This window comes from Bufo bufo, chromosome 7, assembly GCF_905171765.1.
Source record: "Bufo bufo chromosome 7, aBufBuf1.1, whole genome shotgun sequence".
NCBI classification, from domain to species: domain Eukaryota; kingdom Metazoa; phylum Chordata; class Amphibia; order Anura; family Bufonidae; genus Bufo; species Bufo bufo.
In genome coordinates, this window is record NC_053395.1 from 128,365,312 (window position 1) to 128,378,324 (window position 13,013).

The following is a 13,013-nucleotide window of genomic DNA, read 5'->3' on the forward strand; positions in this document are numbered from 1 at the left end:
GGTGTTTTTAATTATCTTATTAATATTGAACTGTATATTTTAAATCACATTATTTGCACATAATAACTTGTATGAATGTAAAAAAAACTAGATTTTTGTATAACTTACCAGTAAAATCTCTTTTCTCGCTCTTCCTTGGGGGACACAGGAAACCTTGGGTATAGCTCAACTCCCTAGGAGGCGTGACACTAAGTGAAAACTGTTAAGCCCCTCCTCCAGCAGCTATACCCTCAGCCTGGAGAGAGAGACCAGTTGCGTGTCCAAGTAGTGAAAAAAAGGCAATGACCAATCATGTGAAACCAAACAAGTCAACTACCTGACAGGGGCAACTAAACCGTAACGGTAAACCAGAACAATGGGTGGGTGCTGTGTCTCCCAAGGAAGAGCGAGAAAGAGATTTTACTGGTAAGTTATACAAAAATCTCGTTTTCTCGCCCAATTCCTTGGGGGGGACAACGGAAACCTTGGGACGTTCGAGAGCAGTCCAAGAGGGGAGGGACTACAGCCCAAGGCAAAAACCACTGGAGGTATCAAGAAACCGCCGCCTGCAAGACCAGGCGACCCAAAGCAGCATCCGCCGATGCATAGGTGTTCACCCTGTAGAACTTGGTGAAGGTGTGCAAGGAAGACAAAGTGGCCGCCTTACACAGTTGTTCAGCCGAAGCCCGATGCCTCTGAGCCCAAGAGGCACCGACCACTCTGGTAGAATGAGCGGTAACACCAAAAGGCGTCTCCTTGCCCTTGGCGCTGTAAGCCTCGGCAATAGCCATCTTGATGAAGCGGGCAATAGACACCCTGGACGCCGCCAACCTCTTGCACGGACCTTCCGGAACCACAAAAAGAGTCCGTGCGCCGAAAGGGTCCGGTGACCGCCAGGTAAAGCCTCCGGGCCCTAATAACATCCAGGTGGTGAAGCTCCCGTTCTCTAGGGTGAAAAGGAGACGGACAAAGGGAAGGGAGGACGATGTCCTCATTGAGGTGAAAGGTGGAGACCACCTTCAGGAGGAAGGAAGGAACCGAACGGAGAACAGCCTTATCCTGGTGGAAGACCAAAAGGGGCTCAGTACAAGAAAGTGCCGCTGTAACGGAACTCCTAGCACCCCGACTGGGTACCTCCGTTGAATGGATGCTCCTAGTGCTTTCCGAGGACTCCAAGCACTCTACTTGACACCGTCAGCACTGCAGACCCCACGAACCGCCGAAGCTTGTTGAGGTCTCACCGTCTCCTACCCACCTGGACCTACGACAAGAATCCAGGCTCCAGTAGGTGATCCTCTCCTAAAACCAGAGAGCAGGAACAGCTCTTAAAAGAGCTAGTAGTTATAGTAGCCAGGGGAGTATAGCAAATCTCCCAGCGTATAGCAAATCCCCAGCGTCGATCAGTTACCCAAACATCAGCCTCAACATGATAAAAGGGTAAAACAGGAACACTTTATTGAGGGCTACCCGCCCGTATTTATGCAGGTCCCCATCTGGTGGACACTCCCCTAGGGGACCAGAATGAAGACTATGACACAGGACAGATATGCAGCACTGCAGGAAAGACAGACACAATACATCCCACAATGCATCATGGTTTCCTCCTCTCTGCCCTGGAGACACCCAAGGAGTAATCCAATTATCTCTCAAGACAAAAGGGAAATCACCAATACACATGTGGAACAACAGGACAGGAATCACCACCCAAATACACAAAATCCTCCCATCTGTCTGTGATATATTTATGGATTAACATAACTATCACAGACAGTAAAAATATAGTTTTTAAACATACACTAACTTTAAAACCATACATTCCATCTCCATAAAAATTACATATTTAAACTCAGCATACATCAAACAAACTTCCAAAAATCACACAAATCCCTCCAGCGGATCAAAAGTTAAGTGGAAGTCCTTTATGACCGACCGCAAGCACAATTTCCTGCCCAAAACCGTTCCATAGATTTAAGCTGTGCGGCCGGTCTGTCTGCTCCTTTAAAGTTAGTATGGGCCATAATCCTGAGGCAAGAGGCTGGTAGCCAGGCCCCTCCGAAGCCCAGTGGCGAGGTTGGCTTCGCCACAGCCGCCAATTCAGACACCCGTCGAAGGGACATGATGGTCACAAGGAAAATAACCTTGCAGGACAAAAGGCGAAGAGAGACCCTCCGTAACGGCTCGAAAGGGGGAGGACTGGAGCGCCGAGAGCACAACATTAAGGTCCCAGGGTGGAATAGGAGAGCGATACGGGGGAACAGAGTGAGCGACTCCCTGGATAAAGGTTTTGACAGGTCCGAGAGGGGCCAAAGGACGCTGGAAGAGGATGGAAAGCGCAGAGACCTGACCCTTTAACGAGCCGAGACCCAGACACAGGTCCAGGCCAGACCGTAGGAAGGACAGGATCGTGGGAAAGGGAAAAAACGAAGAGGATGAACATCCAGATTGGTCGCAAATACCTAGGTAAAACCGCCAAGTCCGGTAGTAAATCCTGGACGACGCTGGCTTCCGTGTGCGGATCATGGTACGAACCACATCCGCCGAAAAACCCCGTTGCGTTAAAACTGTGGTCTCAATTGCCATGCCGTTAAACGTAGCGACCCTAAATGCTGGTGGAAGATCAGCCCTTGAGAGAGAAGGTCTTCTCTTAGAGGCAGCGGCCAAGGCGCGTCTGCCAGGAGCAGCATTAGGTCGGCGTACCAAGGCCAGCGAGGCCAATCCGGAGCTATCAGAATCGTAGGCATGCCCTCTGTCGCGATTTTCCGGAGAACCCGCGGCAGAAGGGGGAGGGGCGGAAACACATACAGGAGGGAAAAAAATTCAGTCCACGGAAGAACACAGGAAGGTGGGGAGCTTGTGGTTCAACCTGGAGGCCATGAAATCCACATCTGGACGACTCCAACGGAGGCAAATGGACTCGAACACGTTGGGATGCAGAGACCACTCGCCCGGGTCGATCGTGGTCCGGCTGAGAAAGTCCGCCGCCTAGTTTTCCACCCCCGGGATGTAAATTGCCGACAGCGGAGGATGTGTGACACTTGATGATTTATGTATGCCACGGCCGTGGCGTTGTTCGACTGGACACAGACGGGATGGCCCCGAAGCAGGGGAGTCCAGTGTCAGAGCGATAGGAGAATCGCCCTCAGTTTCAGAATGTTTATCGGCAGCTTGGACTCCGATGGAGACCAAATGCCCTGGAGGGACCGGGGAGGAAACAACCCCCCCCCCCCCCAACCTTGCAGACTGGCGTTGGTAATGACCACCAACCAGGCAATCGGCAGAAAGGATTTTCCCTGGAGGGGGGTCCGTGGCCACCAGAGGAGGGAGGTCCGAACAGAGGGAGATAGGACGAAGGGCCAGTCCAGACTCTCCGGGGACTTGTCCCAGGCAGACAGGATCGCCGTCTGGAAGATGCGGGAGTGATATTGCGCGAACAGGATCGCTTTGAAGAAGGAGACCATCTGTCCCAATACCCGCATACTGGACCGGAAGGACGGACGGCAGTGGAGAAGAAGGGTCCGAACTGAACGGTGAAGGGTTAGACGCTTTTCCGGCGGGAGGCGAATCTCCGCCGCTTCTGTATCCAGCAGCATCCCCAGAAAGACGAGCTGTCTGGAAGGGGTAAGCGAAGACTTGAGAAGGTTGATAATCCAACCGAACCGCTCCAGGGTTTGCAGTGTGAGGTCCACGCTGGTGGACGTCCGGGAAAAGGAAGGCGCCTTGATAAGCAGATCGTCCAAGTAGGGAAGTAGAAAAACACCCCTGGAGCGGAGCAAGGGCTAGGATCTTGGTGAACACCCGAGGAGCCGTCGCCAGGCCGAAGGGAAGGGCGACAAACTGATAGTGGTCGCTCCCCACTGCAAAGCGAAGGAAACGCTGGTGAGACAGAGCGATCGGGACGTGAAGGTAAGCATCCTGGATGTCGATAGACGACAGAAACTCCCCTTTTTCCAGAGAAGCCACCACAGATCGGAGAAACCGGTTTAACCGTTTGAGGTTCAATATCGGTCTCACCGAACCTTCCTTTTTGGGGACCACAAAAAGGTTCGAGTAGAACCCCTGGAATCTGTCCCTTGGCGGAACGGGAGTAATCACTCCCTTGTCCAGAAGGGTGCGAATGGCTTCGGAGAAGGCGGCCGCACACTTGGGGTCCCTCGGGGCACGGGAGCGAAAGAAGCGATTCGGAGGGAGGGACGCGAATTCGAGTTTGTATCCGGACGACACAATCTCTGGTGCCCAGGCGTCGGAGACATGTGCCTGCCAGATGTCCCTGAAAAGGAGGAGGCGGCCCCCCACCCGGGTGGGTAGGGGCGCACCTTCAGGCGGGGGTCTGCTTGGCCGAGGAGGGGCGAGCAGGTTGGGACTTACGCCAGGAGGGCTGAGTTCGAAAAAACGGCTTTTTACGTGTATCCTGGGAGGGATTAGAGGACGGATCGGTCGCGGGTCGAGGGCCAGAGGACCTAAAACGAGAGAAACCAGGACGGCCTCGAGTGGTGCTCTTGGTCCTAGGTTGGGGAAGATGGGTGCTCTTCCCCCCCCCCTGTGGCTTCAGAAATGAGCTTGTCCAAGCGGGTCCCGAATAAACGGGAACCCGCGAAGGGAAGTCCAGCAAGAGACCGTTTTGAAGCGGCATCCGCCGTCCAAACTTTTAGCCAAAGTTCCCTCCTGACCGAAACCGCCAGAGCAGAGGAACGAGCAATGAGGGCACCCGCATCAAGTGAGGCCTCACAAATGAATTTTCCTGCCTGAACAACGAGCTGGGCTAAAGAACGGAGGTCCTGAAGGGAGACGTCCGAATCAAGTTCCTGGTCCAGTTGGGAAGCCCATTCCGAGACCGCCTTCCCGGCCTAGGCGGAAGACTGGTCTGAGGGCTGAACCGGAGGCGGCAAATATGGCTTTTGTAAGGGATTCCATGCGACGGTCTTCAGTGGACTGAAGAGAGGAGCCGTCCGCCACAGGAATGGCCGTGCTTTTAGACAAGCGGGCCACGGGAGGGTCGACCTTAGGTGGAGACGCCCAAGTGGAGATGCAATCCGCTGGGAAGGGATAACAGATATCAAACTTCTTAGGGGGAGTAAAGCGGGCATCGGGGCGGGTCCAAGCCTTAGAGACCACCGACGAGAAGTCGGCATGGAGGGGGAAAACCGTGGACGCCTGCCTGTTTGGGGCGGAAAAAGGACACACCGGCCTTGTCGGTGCTGGGAGGGTCGTCGTGAATTTTAAAGGTGTCGCAAATATTGGCAATGAGGTGACCCACAGCAGAGGCTAGCTTGGACGGCAACGCCGAGTCCATTTCCCAATCCGAATCCACCAGTTCTTCCTCAGAGGGCATGTCCTGTGAGGAGGAAGGCACCGACTGAGTCCGCACCAGCGGAGGAGACAGGGACGCATCTGAGGAAGATGCGCACTCTGTCCCTGGCGCTTCTGGAGGTGCCTGGCCCTGGAGGCATCACTGGGAGCGAGGGACCCAGACGGATTGGCAGAAGTAGCGGACCCGGGGGGTACGACAGGGGGTGTAGCAGACTGCGCGGCAGGCTGTGTGTCTACAAGGCGGCCCACAACATGAGTAAGACTTTCCACGGCCTGGGACAGGGATCTTGCCCAATCAGGTGGATCCAAGGAAACAGGGGGCGGCACAGCAAGTGGCGGACCCTGTATTGGGGCCTGGCATGCAGAGCAGTGCGGGTCTGATTGCCCCCGTGGAAAGGGTGCTTCACAGGCGGTGCAGGCGTGATACCAGGGCCTAGAGGCCCCTGAGGGGTCTGACATGTTGGTGGTGATAAGGTTGGGGAAAACTGCCTAGGCTAGGGGCTGGTGCCAGGAGGGGTCAACAGTCCTACCAGACGAAGTTAGGCAGTGCAGCAGCAGCAGGAGCAGCGGCGAGGTCACTTGTGGAAGGCGGGAATGAGAAGGGGAGCGGGAAGCAAAGTCCCCCCCACGCCCCCCAAGGCTCCGTTCGCGTGCGCGATTCAAAACAGAGAAGGAAGAAGGGGGGAGGGACGGAACAGCCACTCTCCCCATCCTGAAGTCTTCACCCTCTGTCCATTCCAGCAGGGTCGCCCCTTCAGCTGCTGGCACCGCAGTGGCAGGAAGCTGGAGAGGGGCTTGACGTGTGGGCGACCCTTACGCTGGCGGGATGCAGGAGAGCTGGGCTGCCCTGGTCCTCCTTATCTTCTGTGGGGGAGGCAGCAGTGCGGATGACCGGGAGAAACAGAGGTCCAGGGGTCTCTGTTGTCCCTGTGAAAAATAAAATTAAAAATAAAGTGTCTTGCCTCCTTGGACACTAAGCAAAAACTGGTAGTCTCTCTCTCCAGGCTGAGGGTATAGCTGCTGGAGGAGGGGCTTAACAGTTTTCACTTAGTGTCACGCCTCCTAGGGAGTTGAGCTATACCCAAGGTTTCCTGTGTCCCCCAAGGAATTGGGCGAGAAACATTGATGTAGGTCAATGAATTGTTCATAGTCAGCATTTATTTTAATGCAACACAATTTTTGACATTTTTATCACTGTTATTTATTAATTATTTTAATTGCCTCATAATGATGGGGTCACAATTTATATGTGTATTGAGCACCATTACTTTGTAACCACTGCTTGAGAATAGTCCCACTGTGAGGACTGAAACGTCGCATAATACCGGGTGAATAAACACACATTCACGGAAGTGCCGCTGAGTTTCTTTAATTAAATTATATATATATATATATATATATATATATATATATATATATATATATATATATAAAGAAAGACACCGCGGCACATCCGTTTAGTGAAAAGAGTGAGACCCTTTATTCACCCATGCGACGTTTCGGTCCGCTTGCTGGGACCATTTTCAAGCAATACAATACTGTGAGAATTCTGGGTATTTATGCAGTCATAATCAGTGCACATTCATAATTGACAATTAGCAAAACTTTACAAAAAACAAAGTATCAATACATATCATAAATATAAAAATGTGTTCAGCCCGGAGGAAAGCAAGAATCAAAACCATAATCGATATATGCAAAACTTCCAGGTACATATAAATATTAATATTACAGTGGAATACATAAGTGGCAATCAATAGTGAATCAATATCACCTGTACGTATGTGAGGATAACAGGACCGAGCATGGAATCAGGCGTGCTCAATGGAGGGAGGAAACAGTGTAGCGAGTTGCTCCACATGGAAGCGGCGTCCCGGAACTGCGGGTGCGCATGTCCGTGACGTCACTGGAACGTCTCACGTGACTTCTCAGAGAGGCGTCACATGACAAGCGGCAGGATGTAACATACAGAAAAGTATAAAGACAAGCGTCCTAACAGTAAATTCAACAAGTAATACAGTGATTCAAGGATAAGACACCCAGGGTATGATGTCTGGTGGCGTGCTATCATGCGATGCACCGTCACTGGATATCTACGGGCAAAAAGGGGGAGGGGACAGCGGCAGCCATCACCCTCCCACAATGCTCGTCACAATTTAACCCTTTGACAGGTGAAAAAAATCCTCCACAGTAGCAGATGCGCTTGTTGCAGTAATAAATGTGTGTGATAATAGGCAGTAATCAGGGAATAAGCCGCACCAATCCAAACAGTGAGCATCTCGCCTCCCGTTGAGCTAAGCCCATCCAGCAAAGGGTCCTGAAAGTGAAATAATAAAAGAAATATATTATCCAAATATTTTCATTAAAAGCAGAACAATTTTTTCAACACGTACACCGACAGGAACAGAATCGGGGGAAGTCATATGAAGAGCCATGGCCTATATTCTACATTCAAGCCCATTGGTCGAATGGTTTGTAGCTTAAAAATCCATTCAGACTCTCGTTTTTTAAGCATTTTGATGCGGTCACCCCCAGTTCGCGGTAACGGAACATGATCAAGGATCATAAACTTAAGATCACCCTCTACATGGTCTTTGTCCGCGAAGTGGTGTGAAACAGGCAGGTCCTTACGCTTTTTGCGTATGGAAAACCTGTGTTGATTGAACCGTGACTTAAAGTCACAGGTGGTTTCACCAACGTATAAAAGTTTACAGGGGCACCATAAAACATAAATCACAAAACACGAGTCACAGGTCAAATAAAATTTCAGTGGGTAAGAGATCCCAGTTTGAGGGTGGATAAATTCACGTCCCTTCACCATGTATTTACAGTTCACACAGTGAAGGCACGGATAACTGCCACAATTTTTAGGTGCCAAAAGTAATTGACGGGTGCTTTTTTGTGAGCCTATATCGTTTTTGACTAATTTGTCTTTTATGTTACGAGCTCTCTTGTAGGAGATGAGCGGCCTACTGCAGAATTCAGAGATGTTTTTGTGTTCCGTTTTGAGAACTGGCCAGTGTTTATTTAGAATCTTATTGACAAATGGACTCGCTTCACAAAAAGTGGACACAAAGGGTATTCTCTGGAATTGCTTCCGTTGTGTGCCCTGAAATAATTCGCTTCTTTCTTTTTGTTTAATGCGTTCAAGTTGTTGCTGCAATACAGCAGCTGGATAATGTTTTTGTCTAAAGCTCTGTGTCATAGTTTCCAATGTAGTATTAAGCAATGTGGTATCACTGACTATACGCTTAGCTCTGATGAACTGGCTATACGGTAATGACCGCACCATCGTCCGGGGATGAGCACTGTCAAACCTCAGGACGGTGTTGCGGTCAGTAGGCTTAGTATAGACCTCAGTGCCAAGTGCACCGCCAGTGCATCGTACATTGACGTCTAGAAAGTGTAACGTATGGGTAGAGAATTCCAAGGTGAATTGTATGTCAGGAATCAGGCTATTTAAATAGTCATGAAACAGGTGTAGCTCAGGGGCGGTACCCGTCCAGATAACAAAAATATCGTCTATGTATCTCCACCACCTCAGCACATGGCTGAAGTGGTGGGACACATAGACGTGCTGTTCCTCCAAATGGGAGACGACCATGTTGGCGTAAGTGGGGGCCACGTTCGTCCCCATGGCCGTCCCTCTGATTTGCATATAATAATCATCTCCAAAGAGAAAATAATTATTATATAAAATCATACGTAATAAAGCCAAGAAAAAAGTTTGTGCTTCAATGGTGTAATTAGAGTTAGCTAGAGCGGATTCCACAACAGACATCCCTATATTATGTTGTATAGAAGTATACAGACTGACGATGTCGAAGGAGGCCAAAATGGCGTCCTCCGGCATCGTCACGTCTGATAACTTGGAAAGAAAATCAGTGGTGTCACTTAAATATGATCTGGAGTTGATCACATATGTCTGCAAAATCTTGTCTAAAAAAATGGAAGCATTGCTAAGTAAAGAGCCACGGCCAGAAACTATAGGTCGGCCGGGCGGACATTGCAGGTTTTTATGGATTTTAGGCAATAAATAAAATAAAGGGGTAACTGGATGTTCTATCTGAAGGAACTCGCTCAATTGCTCGTCAATGAGGCCAATTTGTGTATAGGTGTTAATTAATGACTTAAATTCACGTTGTATGTCAAATCTGGGATCCCTTTGGAGTTTAACATAAACTGCAGAGTCAGACAACTGGCGGGCTGCCTCTGTTAAATCAGCCTTCACCGGCTACTTTTTCGTACACTGAAGCCGACAGGGACAGAATCGTGGGAGCATGTGGAGGTAATGTGGACTTTCTTACGGTTCCTTCGCTGCTTGATATTAAAAAAAGGTATGAACGTGATACAAAAAAATGCCTCACCTTGGAATTACATTCCACCACTTTAGTGGAATACATTAAAACCAATCGTATACCCAGGGGGATGCGTGTACAACCAAGATCCTCCATGTACTCTAATGACCTAGAATTCCGGTCAAAATATGAACAAATTTCCAACAAATATTCTTTAGATCTGATGCTTCTAAACATCGAGTTTATGCGCAAAGATTTATTTTCAACAGCAGCTAACAAGACCGCAGATGAGGCCTCATTAAGGGCAACCTTGTCCCCACAGGACTTTGACGACTACTACAATAAGCTTCAACCCCATCTTAACAAACTCAAAAATGATATTCAAGAGACCAAGCGAGGAAAATGGCAAAGGGACACAACGGATTACACCACGGGTCACGTCTATAATTGGAATGAAAATAATCGACCAAATCCGAACCTGAGTCAGAAAAAAACGAAAAAACGTGAGGATTCCAATACCAATAATCCAGCTATTTTTTTAGGTCCTCCACCAGTCCACGGAAAAAAGCTACAAGAAGGGGCGGTAGAAATAGAAACCGATACCGTAAAAACAAGAAGCCAAAAGATGCTGAGAAAGACCAACGCCTGACTGAAAAAACGGTGGTAAATATATCATCTCACATATTGACTCCGGTACAATTACAGTTACTTGAAAAGGGTTTAAGTTTTTGTCCAGCTAGTGTCACCAATTGGTATGAGTTGGAAGCTGATTTATTGTACTTCTTTAGATTAATCAAACTTAAGATCCATTTCCATAATGCACACAGCTCTGCCACTCAGCCTATGCATGAATTGCGTTTATCCGACTGGGGATTGAGGATCAAGAGGGACTTCTCTCCCCAAATAGCCTCCAAGGCTTTTGATGTTTTCTCAGATGCGGTGCTGGGTGATATACAGGAGCTAAAACAATCAGGGCTCCTGGATCACATCCAGCACCCCAATATTTCTAAACAGGAACTACAGGCACTTGAACAGTTAATCCATGACCACTCCCTCACCATCAAGTCTGCTGACAAGGGTGGTGCGGTAGTGGTCATGGATACTGCTATGTATTTGACAGAGGCAGCCCGCCAGTTGTCTGACTCTGCAGTTTATGTTAAACTCCAAAGGGATCCCAGATTTGACATACAACGTGAATTTAAGTCATTAATTAACACCTATACACAAATTGGCCTCATTGACGAGCAATTGAGCGAGTTCCTTCAGATAGAACATCCAGTTACCCCTTTATTTTATTTATTGCCTAAAATCCATAAAAACCTGCAATGTCCGCCCGGCCGACCTATAGTTTCTGGCCGTGGCTCTTTACTTAGCAATGCTTCCATTTTTTTAGACAAGATTTTGCAGACATATGTGATCAACTCCAGATCATATTTAAGTGACACCACTGATTTTCTTTCCAAGTTATCAGACGTGACGATGCCGGAGGACGCCATTTTGGCCTCCTTCGACATCGTCAGTCTGTATACTTCTATACAACATAATATAGGGATGTCTGTTGTGGAATCCGCTCTAGCTAACTCTAATTACACCATTGAAGCACAAACTTTTTTCTTGGCTTTATTACGTATGATTTTATATAATAATTATTTTCTCTTTGGAGATGATTATTATATGCAAATCAGAGGGACGGCCATGGGGACGAACGTGGCCCCCACTTACGCCAACATGGTCGTCTCCCATTTGGAGGAACAGCACGTCTATGTGTCCCACCACTTCAGCCATGTGCTGAGGTGGTGGAGATACATAGACGATATTTTTGTTATCTGGACGGGTACCGCCCCTGAGCTACACCTGTTTCATGACTATTTAAATAGCCTGATTCCTGACATACAATTCACCTTGGAATTCTCTACCCATACGTTACACTTTCTAGACGTCAATGTACGATGCACTGGCGGTGCACTTGGCACTGAGGTCTATACTAAGCCTACTGACCGCAACACCGTCCTGAGGTTTGACAGTGCTCATCCCCGGACGATGGTGCGGTCATTACCGTATAGCCAGTTCATCAGAGCTAAGCGTATAGTCAGTGATACCACATTGCTTAATACTACATTGGAAACTATGACACAGAGCTTTAGACAAAAACATTATCCAGCTGCTGTATTGCAGCAACAACTTGAACGCATTAAACAAAAAGAAAGAAGCGAATTATTTCAGGGCACACAACGGAAGCAATTCCAGAGAATACCCTTTGTGTCCACTTTTTGTGAAGCGAGTCCATTTGTCAATAAGATTCTAAATAAACACTGGCCAGTTCTCAAAACGGAACACAAAAACATCTCTGAATTCTGCAGTAGGCCGCTCATCTCCTACAAGAGAGCTCGTAACATAAAAGACAAATTAGTCAAAAACGATATAGGCTCACAAAAAAGCACCCGTCAATTACTTTTGGCACCTAAAAATTGTGGCAGTTATCCGTGCCTTCACTGTGTGAACTGTAAATACATGGTGAAGGGACGTGAATTTATCCACCCTCAAACTGGGATCTCTTACCCACTGAAATTTTATTTGACCTGTGACTCGTGTTTTGTGATTTATGTTTTATGGTGCCCCTGTAAACTTTTATACGTTGGTGAAACCACCTGTGACTTTAAGTCACGGTTCAATCAACACAGGTTTTCCATACGCAAAAAGCGTAAGGACCTGCCTGTTTCACACCACTTCGCGGACAAAGACCATGTAGAGGGTGATCTTAAGTTTATGATCCTTGATCATGTTCCGTTACCGCGAACTGGGGGTGACCGCATCAAAATGCTTAAAAAACGAGAGTCTGAATGGATTTTTAAGCTACAAACCATTCGACCGATGGGCTTGAATGTAGAATATAGGCCATGGCTCTTCATATGACTTCCCCCGATTCTGTTCCTGTCGGTGTACGTGTTGAAAAAATTGTTCTGCTTTTAATGAAAATATTTGGATAATATATTTCTTTTATTATTTCACTTTCAGGACCCTTTGCTGGATGGGCTTAGCTCAACGGGAGGCGAGATGCTCACTGTTTGGATTGGTGCGGCTTATTCCCTGATTACTGCCTATTATCACACACATTTATTACTGCAACAAGCGCATCTGCTACTGTGGAGGATTTTTTTCACCTGTCAAAGGGTTAAATTGTGACGAGCATTGTGGGAGGGTGATGGCTGCCGCTGTCCCCTCCCCCTTTTTGCCCGTAGATATCCAGTGACGGTGCATCGCATGATAGCACGCCACCAGACATCATACCCTGGGTGTCTTATCCTTGAATCACTGTATTACTTGTTGAATTTACTGTTAGGACGCTTGTCTTTATACTTTTCTGTATGTTACATCCTGCCGCTTGTCATGTGACGCCTCTCTGAGAAGTCACGTGAGACGTTCCAGTGA

General features: G+C 48.3%; 1 protein-coding gene across 1 annotated transcript in view; it reads right to left on the reverse strand.

The window, feature by feature from the left end:
* The window catches only part of CREB1 (cAMP responsive element binding protein 1), a 72,206-nt gene that overhangs the window by 9,110 nt on the left and 50,083 nt on the right, over positions 1-13,013 (reverse strand).